Genomic DNA, 9436 nt, shown 5'->3' with positions numbered 1-9436 from the left:
CGAGAGTTTATGTGTAACTTCCTCTGCTGCCGAGGCCAGGCGCTAGGTTAACTTCTGGAAGTATCTTTGGAAACTAATTCTCAGGCAAAGCTCCAAGAAAAAGAGGCACATGGTGAGGAACTGACATAATTTTTTAACACCACAACTAGCATATTTCTGCAGGCAATGGCAGCCAAAACGGGTTGCCAAGACCAATATTGATCTAGTCCTTCATCCAATCAACAAATGCCATTGTTTATAAGATATAATTTTTCTTGGTTAAAGTTCAAAGTTAAACTCCAAGGATTTCCAAAACTATAAAAATGAGAGGCTTTCATAACCTCAAAAAAAAAAAAAAAAAAAAAAAAATCCTGGCCAGTTTTCCTCCTTCATGGGTTTTCACAGTCACTATGAGAAACATAGCCAAGAAAACATTTTTGGGGTCTTTTTTCCCTCTGAACTCTGATAATGTTTTAAAGGAGGATTATCTGTGTAAAAGTCCCTTAAATCTTTGTACCTCTCTTGAAAAAGCAGGGCATGTCAGCTGCACAGGTGGCTCAGGTTTGCTTTTCTACGTCAGGGCTACCTACCTGCAGGATTCCATAAATCATTCAGCTTTTTCTGGGTTTAGAGTCAAGCCTGCCTCTCCCTTCCCACCTCTCTTATTTAATGGGGAAAAATGACTGAGTCTTTTCTAATCCCCTTGGAGCAAAGCAAAAAGTTCTTCCTTGGCCTGTATCTGATTCCGAAATGGAAAACCTTAGTAAATACATGGTGAGCTGATGGTTCTTTGGAAGCCAGTTCCTTGTGGTTCTTCTAGGTCCAAATGAGCACCCACTCCTGGGAGCCAGTGTCAGGGACAAGCAGGTCAGGATTAGGATGTGGATGAGATGATTTATGAAATCTCAAGTTGGGCAGCTTCTTTAAAAAAAAAAATTGACATTGGGGGTCAGGGACAGTAAGAGAACAACCAAAGGACTTGTACCTGGTATGCATGCATATACGCATAACCAATGGCTACAGATGGGGGCGAGGGGGAAGAGGTGAGGGTACGTGCTGGGGGGGGGGGGTGGAAGCAGCTGGTGGAGAAGTCAATGGGGGGGAAAAGGAGACATGTGCAATACTTTCAACAATAAAGAATTTAAATTATATAAAAACAATAATGTTAACAGAGGCCATACCTTTTTGTCTACTCCTGCTTCCCCCCACCCCCAACTCCAGCCCCCTGAGGACTTGGCAGGGTGGCTTATATATATACATGGTGCTGAGTGTTGATTTGTTTGAGGATGCCTCTGGTATACTGATTCATCCCTATGGAGATGTCTCTCCATTCACTTTTTCAATTTGGAGGAAACGTGAACTGAGGATGGTGAGCAGTCCTTCCTGCCACAGTGTGCATTGAGCACCTATCACATACCAGGTTCTTGTCTGGACACTTGGGGTCCAGCCATGAATAAAACAGGTAGGTAAGCAATCTCTGCCCTAGGCAGCTTGCAGTCTAATGGGAGTGGAGCCGTAGATTACAAACAATGAACTAGACCAGAGGTTCCTAAACTTGTTTGTGCCGTAGACCCCTTGCCATGTTTTTCGGTTTTGGGTAGACCCCCTACTTACCTGATATTGATTTTTTTGTAAATTTCTAACTGTAGTGAAGTTTAGTGTTAAAATTTAATAAAAAATAATGTACCTACTTTTCTCCAGCATTCTCAAACAAAATAACACTGATTCACTATAATTTGTATGATAAACTACCAGTTTATATTTTTTTAAAATATTTTCTCAGCACTTTCCTATTCAAGATTCAGGAAACAAATGAACGTATTTTTCTCACATTCATATTTATAGAGTGACGAATTGAACAAGTCGGTGCAAGTTCGCGAAGCTTTGAGACAAAAATTGGCAAGAATGTTTACTGCGCATATGCTTGTAACAAGATGATACTGGTATATCATTATGTGCAGGTTTTTATCCTACAACTTACACAATTTTATAAACATATATAATAAATTTTTTACTTCATAGGTACTTTTATAAATAATTTATATGTTTTTATATTATAAGATAATATGATGTAAGTAAATAGGTACTATCAGTGTATGTTGAGATCCACTATCGTGGACCCCCATTTTCATTTCATGGACCCCCAAATTTTTTTTCCGCTGACGTAGACCCCTTGCAGGTTGTCATAGACCCCTGGGGGTCGATATAGACCACTTTGGGAATCACTGAACTAGACTCTCCTAGGAGATGCTTTGAGTCCATTTATATGATATACTCCATTGAAAGGCACAGCAAGTCATCCCTCTGTGCCCTGGGACACAGCAATGGAATCCTGGAAACCATGTCCACACACCAAACCCCTTGAGACACTATGAGACCAGAAACCCAGGGGCTAATTTTGAGGACAGGAATGTTGTGCCAGCACTGACAGCTCACATTTGTACAGAACTTTCCAGCTGGCCAAGAGCTTCCACTCTTTCCTACCGCCCTCACAACAGTCCCTCAGGGTGAGCAGAATGATCACCCCAGGGTTTCCAGACGAGGAAACCCTGATTTTGAGACCAGGAGTGACTTGTATACCATCACAAAACCCACATGGCAGGTCTGGGTACACGCTCAGCAGAATAACAGCAGTAATAATAAATATGGTGCTTGCTACATGCTCAGCACTGTTCTAAGTGCTTTTTTATGAATTAACCCTTTTTAATCCTCAAAGCATTCCAATGAGATAGATATGACTAGTTTCCTCATCTTACAGAAGAGAGATGTGAGGCACAGAGAAATTGAATCACTTGCCTAAGGTCATAGAGCTGAGAAGTTGCAGAGCTTGGATTCAAACTCGGGCCATTCCAACATAAGCAGCCTCCTCTAATGGTAGTTTCAGCTCTGGCCCCAAGGGCTATACACTCTCTCAAGCACAAGGGGGAAAGTCCGGTCCATTGATCAAGTGGCCAGAGAACAAATGAATAGCCACACACTAGAGATGTCGCCATCTATTACAAGGAACAATGGTATCTCTGTGCTAATAATGTATTTCATGAGTGACAGTGAGATTAAGTAAGAGTGAAAGAAACTCAAAGGATTTTTTTTTAATTGTCTGCAGATCCCTTTGCTGCCAACCAAACAACCATTAGGATGAAACTGGTTTATCTGTGACTCTTCTGAATGAACAAAGAACTAAGATTTGCACAATTTTCTTTAACCACCCTGTGTTCTCTGAACTCTGCTGTACCCAGTCTTTACAAGACAATCTTACGTGTAATTATGCTTTGCTTTGTACTCTTCCATAATTATTCCGTGTTTGCCCAGCCTGTCTCCCCAAGCGAATTAGAAGATCCGCAATGACTGGAATCTCTATCAGATGCTTTCATTGGCCTTTCAGCCCTAACCTGCATAGTCCATCAATGTCTGTTGACAGCTTGAATAAATGGTCTTTTTTGGGGGGTGGGAGAAGTGGTTACAGAAATGCTTTTTTAAGTGATGCTTTAGTTTCAGTCTGTCAGGAATTGGGAGTGGGGGTGGCCCTATTCTCCCCAGGTTGTCCAAGACATGCTATCTTGGAGGAAGGATGCAGGAAGCCTACTCTCCTCTGAGAACAGCCTGGGAAGCTAGGCTGGTGCTGGTGTGAGAGACAATAGAATTGAGATTCCCATGCTCCACCCCCAGGAGGAGGGGCCAAGGCAATCTTGGAGGAAGTCAATGACCCACAGCCCAGCTCCTGCTGCTCCATTCACTGGCCTGAGCTATTCATGACCTCTGCTCCAACAAGTCACCTTCACATTCCAAAAGCTAGCCTCGTGCTCAGCCCCTCCAGGCCTTTGTCCTGGGGAAGGACCAGGTAAGGAAGCCCGTCAGGATGGGGGCCCCTGACTGAGCAGCTTCGGGAGGCCTCCCCTTTCTCTAGGCAAGGGGGTGGTGGCCTCAGATTGCGCCTTCTCTCCTGAATAATGGCCTTTAAGATGACTTTTAAGTTGCTTCTTCAGAAGCTTTTGTGCTTGTTCACTATTGGTTGGTTGGCTAGGGGGTATTTGGTTGTGTTTTGGTTTGTATTATTGCAGTGAGAACTGCAAATTTCATGTATAAAGACAGAGTGCTGATAAATGTTGAACAACCAGCTCTTTCAGAGGCTGGGAAAAGGGGGAGACTTGTTCTGTAGCATTTCCTGTGGTATAAATCCTCTCACCATGGACTATTTCAAGCTACCAGCATGATGTCAACTGACTTGCAAAATTCCTGAAAATTTAACAATCAATTCTTTGAATTTGGTACAGTGGCTATAAAACACTACAGTTTCTACCCCTAAAATGTGATTGTTGCTGGGCATGGTGACTTTCGGCTCACAAAGACTTTCTTAGCAAGAGATTGTATCCAGGGTTGCCTGAAATATATGCTTTTGGGCTTGCATATACGATCATTTGAAATACACAATGTACCAGTCACTCACCTAGTCATTCCACGGTAAAGTTGTTGTCAAGGTTTTATGTTTAAATTAATGGACATAAAAATTAGACAACCAAGCTACATTCTATCTCCTGCCTTCATTTCTGCTCCTTCTCTTTCTCTTTCCCTTCCTTCCTTCTCCCATCACCTCACCTTCTTTACTTTCATACCTTTTTTATGTTTAGTAGTAGACTTTGCTCTTAACTTAAGGAGATCTTGGTGGGGTAAGAAAATACTTTTGAGGCCAGTGATCTTGCCCACCTAAGCCCATGGGATAACCCACTGGAGAACTTAAAACAACTCTTACCACACAAAGTCCTTCTTCTATTCCAGCTTTGTAATCAGGGTTCCTAAAGTGTCCCTAACGGGATACGGCCTGAGCAGAATCATTTTATTAGGAAAGAGAGCACCCTCAGCACAGTTCCCCTGGTTTCCCAGTTGGGAGTTGTCTTCTTTAAATTTATCAAGATTCTAACTGCCAGGTCCCTCCCCTCCACTATGAGGCCATCATACTCTCCTCTTTATTAAACCACTTGTTAACTAAGTGTGTGTGTTGAGGGAGGGGGGGGGGGTTAAGACTCTTGCAGAAAGTGGCTCCTTCCCAACTTGCTAATGGGATCTGCCTGGATGCAGAGAGCAGCAGAAAGCAATTGCATTGCTACAAACCCATTCCCATGGCATCAAAAACCCCCGTTGGTATTCCTTTTTTAAAAGAAGATATATGACATTAACAGGTTTTGAAAGGAAAGTGATAAAAGTCATAAAGTAATAAACGTTTCTATTTCAAATATGGATGAGACTTTCTATTACATTTATTGCTGCAAAGTCCTTTTTTTTTTATTGATTATACTAGTTCTCAAACCCTTAGGCAAGCTTGCGTGCTCTTTCTCTCCTTTTTTTCTGCCCATTTTCTTTTGTCAGTATGCCAAGGAAAAGCCTAGTCATGGGTACTTTCAACCTAAGAGCCTGCCTGAAACCTTTCTCTGAAGTGCTTGGTCTTCTCCAGTTGATTTTGTAGTAGATGATTTTCTTCTCTCTGAGTAGACTGTAACTTCTTGTAAACAAAAGCAAAGTATTTCACTTCCCCCTTAGATTGCCTGTGCTTTGAAGAGCATGGGGATGTGGAATATTGTCATTTTTAGACCTAGGAGACCTAAGATCTTCCAACCTAGACATTGTTACTTTGGTCCATGGAAACAGCCTTGCTCAGGGTATCTGAGAACTCTCTGATGGTCTAGAAAGTCCTGTAGCACCTGTGTGGGCACCGGGGCATGTGCCTATTGGCATTTTACTGGAAAGAAATGCTCAGATTCTAAAAACTGTTAATGTCATCAAACCTCTGGAGAGTTAGAGAGAGGAACTTGGTTTCAGAAAATAATAGATATTTATCCAATAGTATATGTTAATACTAGTATATGCATTCATGAAGGGATTGTTTCTTTTTTAGATCTATTTCACATACCATAAATTCCGTCCGTAAGTTGTATATTCACAAAGTTGTGCGACCATCACTACTCTCCAATGAGGCTGAGTTACTGAGGGACTTTGTGCCAAGCACTGTTCTCAGTGCAGTGGGAGCAGATGAATGACACCTCTACCCTCTAGGAACTTACCCTGCACCAGAGCAGACCTTTTCTGTGATTTCTCCAATCTCCCTCTACTTTTCTCTTTAGAAGGACACTTGTTGGATTTAAGTGCTACCCCAATAATCCAAGATGATCTCATCTTCAGATCCTTAACTTAATTACATCTGCAAAAACCCCCTTGTTCCAAATGAGATCACATTCATAGGTATTAGGTGGACATAACTTTGGGAGATGGTAGACACTATTCAACTGACTGCAAGCAATGAGTGCTCAGGATAGTCACTGAGACCTGAAAGTGAGTGTGAACTAGCAGAGTGAAGGAAAGAGGGAAAGCATCCAGGCCGAGGGAGCAGAGAGCATCTGAGGACGTGAACCAAGTTAGAAATGGTGAGAGATGAGGCCACAGACATTAGGCAGGGTCCAATCACTATGGAACTGGTAAGCTTTTGGAAAATGTTTAAACTTGAAGGCACTGGGGAGCCACCAAGTATATTAAGCAGGGGGAAGGTTGTGGCCAGGTGTGCCTCTGAGAAAAATAAGACTTGTGTCTTGTGGAAAATGAATGTGAGAAAGAAAAACAGTGGGTAGACAATTCAGTTAGGATGCTCATTGGAAGTCTAGGCAAAGCATGGCAGTGGTTTGGAACAGAGGGATGGCAGTGAAATTCTAGAGTAGAATGGATAGGACACAACCACCAAATTGTACTGGACCTCGTCTCTCCTAATATGATTAGTCACATTGAGAAAGGCAATATGTAAAAACCAGGCCTTGCTGTGGCCTGGTAAAACCATTTAAAAAAGGGAGTTAACCTTTATAAATTATTTTGAAGGGCTTGAAGAAGACATTTTTAGGATGAGAAATGAATGCCTAGAATGATTGGTGCTGAATTCACCCTGAAAATATCCCGTCCTTTTCCATTCCACTGTGCAGTGTTGTGGCCTTGAAGAGCAGCACTGGTGTACTTTGGAGGTTTTAATAGCCTTTGCATGGCATATGTTGGATGTGTGGTTGTTACAAGTATTTTCATTCTGGTATTTTTATGGCCTGAGCTATTTTAGCCAACATCCCAGTGCCAAGAGGACCCAAGTAGACCCCAGAAGCCTAATTATCATCGTCTGTAGGAATCTCAATGCCCAGTAACTTGGAAGGTTGTGGGAAGCAGCTGTCTCAGGATTCAGGGCTGTGCACCCTCCCTCCACTCAGAACCGTGGAGTGGCCTCCTGATGTGAAGGTAGCAAGCACATCCTCCCTTTCTTGGCAATGTCATTTGCATTTAACGTAAAATGAGAAGGGCATGGAAAATTTGCCCAGTTGGAAAAAAACAACAAAAAAAATGTGAACCAGTACTTGGTATTTTCACCTAATTCCTTCCACTATGACACAGAACTTCTTAATACCCCCACCTCCCAACCACCCCAATATCCAGCCTACTCTGTGGCTGGGGCAGACCTGGGGTTGGACTGTTCTGGTTTCATGAGTTGGTCTGATCTGTTCCCCACGGTTTTCAGTGGAGACAGAACCTGTATCTCTGAATCTCTGCAGCTCTTATAGGCCTCACAAGTGCTGGGCGCATAGATGTGCTCAGAAAATACTTGTGAGTGAACAGATCAGTGCTGAAAGGTGTTGAAGAGAGGAAAGAATAGAACAAAATAGAGCAGGGCCTTTCTGACTTATTAATGCAGTGGGATCATCTTGATGGAAGCAATGTCGATTTACCATAAGCCCTGCCCAGGGAATTAGCAAACTCAAGGCTACCTCAGAGACTTTCTAGATGTATAACTTTGATCAAGCCCCAGGCCCTGTCTGGGCCTCAGTTTCATCTTTGTCCAAGTGAGGAGTTGAGTCAGGGGACCCCAAGATGGCAGTCCAGGGCCAGGGCATCTGCCCACTGTGGCCTGTGGCTGTGCCTACCCAGGCTCTCTACCCAGAAAATAACTACAGACAGATTTTCAGTGACGTAACCAAGAGAGGACTGAGCAGCGACTCCAGCAACAGAAGTGAAAGTCAATCCCAGAACTGTGTCGCCTGAGGATATTCCCCTGGAGGGGCCCTATTCAGTTCTGAGGATAGAAACTCGGCTTTGCTCACGTCCTCTCCTCTTTCCCCCCAGAGGGACACTTTATTCGAAAATCCGGAGGATAGAAGCACTCCTACCAGGATGTGTTTGTGGTTTGAAACAGGGCCAGCACTCTGGGGCCTGGCAGACCTAGGTTCACAAATGGCCGTGAACAAAAGAGATACAAACCTCTGCCCAGACGGGTTATATGCTGGTAGGTTTAGATGATATGCCTGGGCTCTGGTTCCTGTATTGCTGCCTCGCTCTGGATCTCACACATGAAAGAATTCACAAGCAGGTTTTCTAGAGCTTTTGCATCGGGGACCACATTGCTTCTGAACATTCTGCTGGTGGGTGCACCAGGGGTTGTAAAAACCATGCTGGCCAAAGAGCCTGCATCAAGATCAAGACTGAAATACATTAATGTGAGTGATTCAGCTGGAGAAGGGCAGTTATAGGATGCTATGATGTCGAGGATGAGTGTCCCATTTTAGATGAAGATAGAATAGTTGATGAGTTAGAAAACCAAATGAATGATGCTGATTACCATGGTTGTGATTTCTTCCTTGAATGCTGGTTTCATATTTGGGCTGAAAACAGATAATAGTGTATTGTGCAAAAGACTTCAAACAAGGGGTTATAGTGAGAAAAAACTAAGAGATAATGTTCAATGTGAAATTTTTCAAATTCTTTATGAAGAAGCATTAGCATCCTGCTATGAAGAAATAGTGCATCAGCTTCCCAGCAATAAACCAGAAGATCTAGAGGGTGATAGCAACCAGGTATTGAAGTGGATTGAGGGATGGATCAAAAATCAGAGCTCTTATGGGCCACCTGCAATACTTTCAACAATAAAGATAAAATTAAAACAAGATCATTGCTTTTGACTTATAAGACGGGCCACTTTATAATCACTGTCAATATTTCTCTGCCCACATCATATAAATCGTCCAGTTGTCAGTAAATCTTTTATATTAAAACTAGAGACCCAGTGCATGAAGTCATGCCTGGGTTGGGTCCAGCCATGTGCCCCCCACAATAGGGGGATGCTGATCTGGAGTGGGGCTGGCTATGGGGAGGGGCCGCAGGTGGTTGGCCAGCCAGCCCCACCCCCTGATCGAACTCCCGGTCAAACTTCCAGTCCAGGAGACAATTTGCACATTAGCCTTTTATTATAATATGATTGTGCTATAGGACTAGTAGGTGGATAGAATAAAGATTTATGTTTGAGTGTTTTGTTTTTTTCCCCATGAGAGAACTAAACAATCTCAAATATAACAAATACAATGTCATTAAAGATTGAGAATAAAAACTCATTGTTTAATGCTTCAATTGCTAAAGAATAAATAAATCTGACCAAATGTGTGGAAGAGGA

At 42.8% G+C, this 9436-nt stretch overlaps 1 pseudogene across 1 annotated transcript; it reads left to right on the top strand.

Moving 5' to 3' along the window:
- Positions 1–8339: 8339 nt before the first annotated feature.
- On the top strand, positions 8340–8948 carry LOC311621397 (adenylate kinase isoenzyme 6-like; annotated as a pseudogene). Its single transcript has one exon. The product of its transcript is annotated as an adenylate kinase isoenzyme 6-like (transcript).
- The last annotated feature ends 488 nt before the right edge of the window (positions 8949–9436 follow it).

The sequence above is a fragment of the Pipistrellus hanaki genome (assembly GCF_964339955.1).
Source record: "Pipistrellus hanaki genome assembly, chromosome: 1".
In the NCBI taxonomy this organism is placed as follows: domain Eukaryota; kingdom Metazoa; phylum Chordata; class Mammalia; order Chiroptera; family Vespertilionidae; genus Pipistrellus; species Pipistrellus hanaki.
This window is presented reverse-complemented; position numbering and strand designations above follow the sequence as displayed.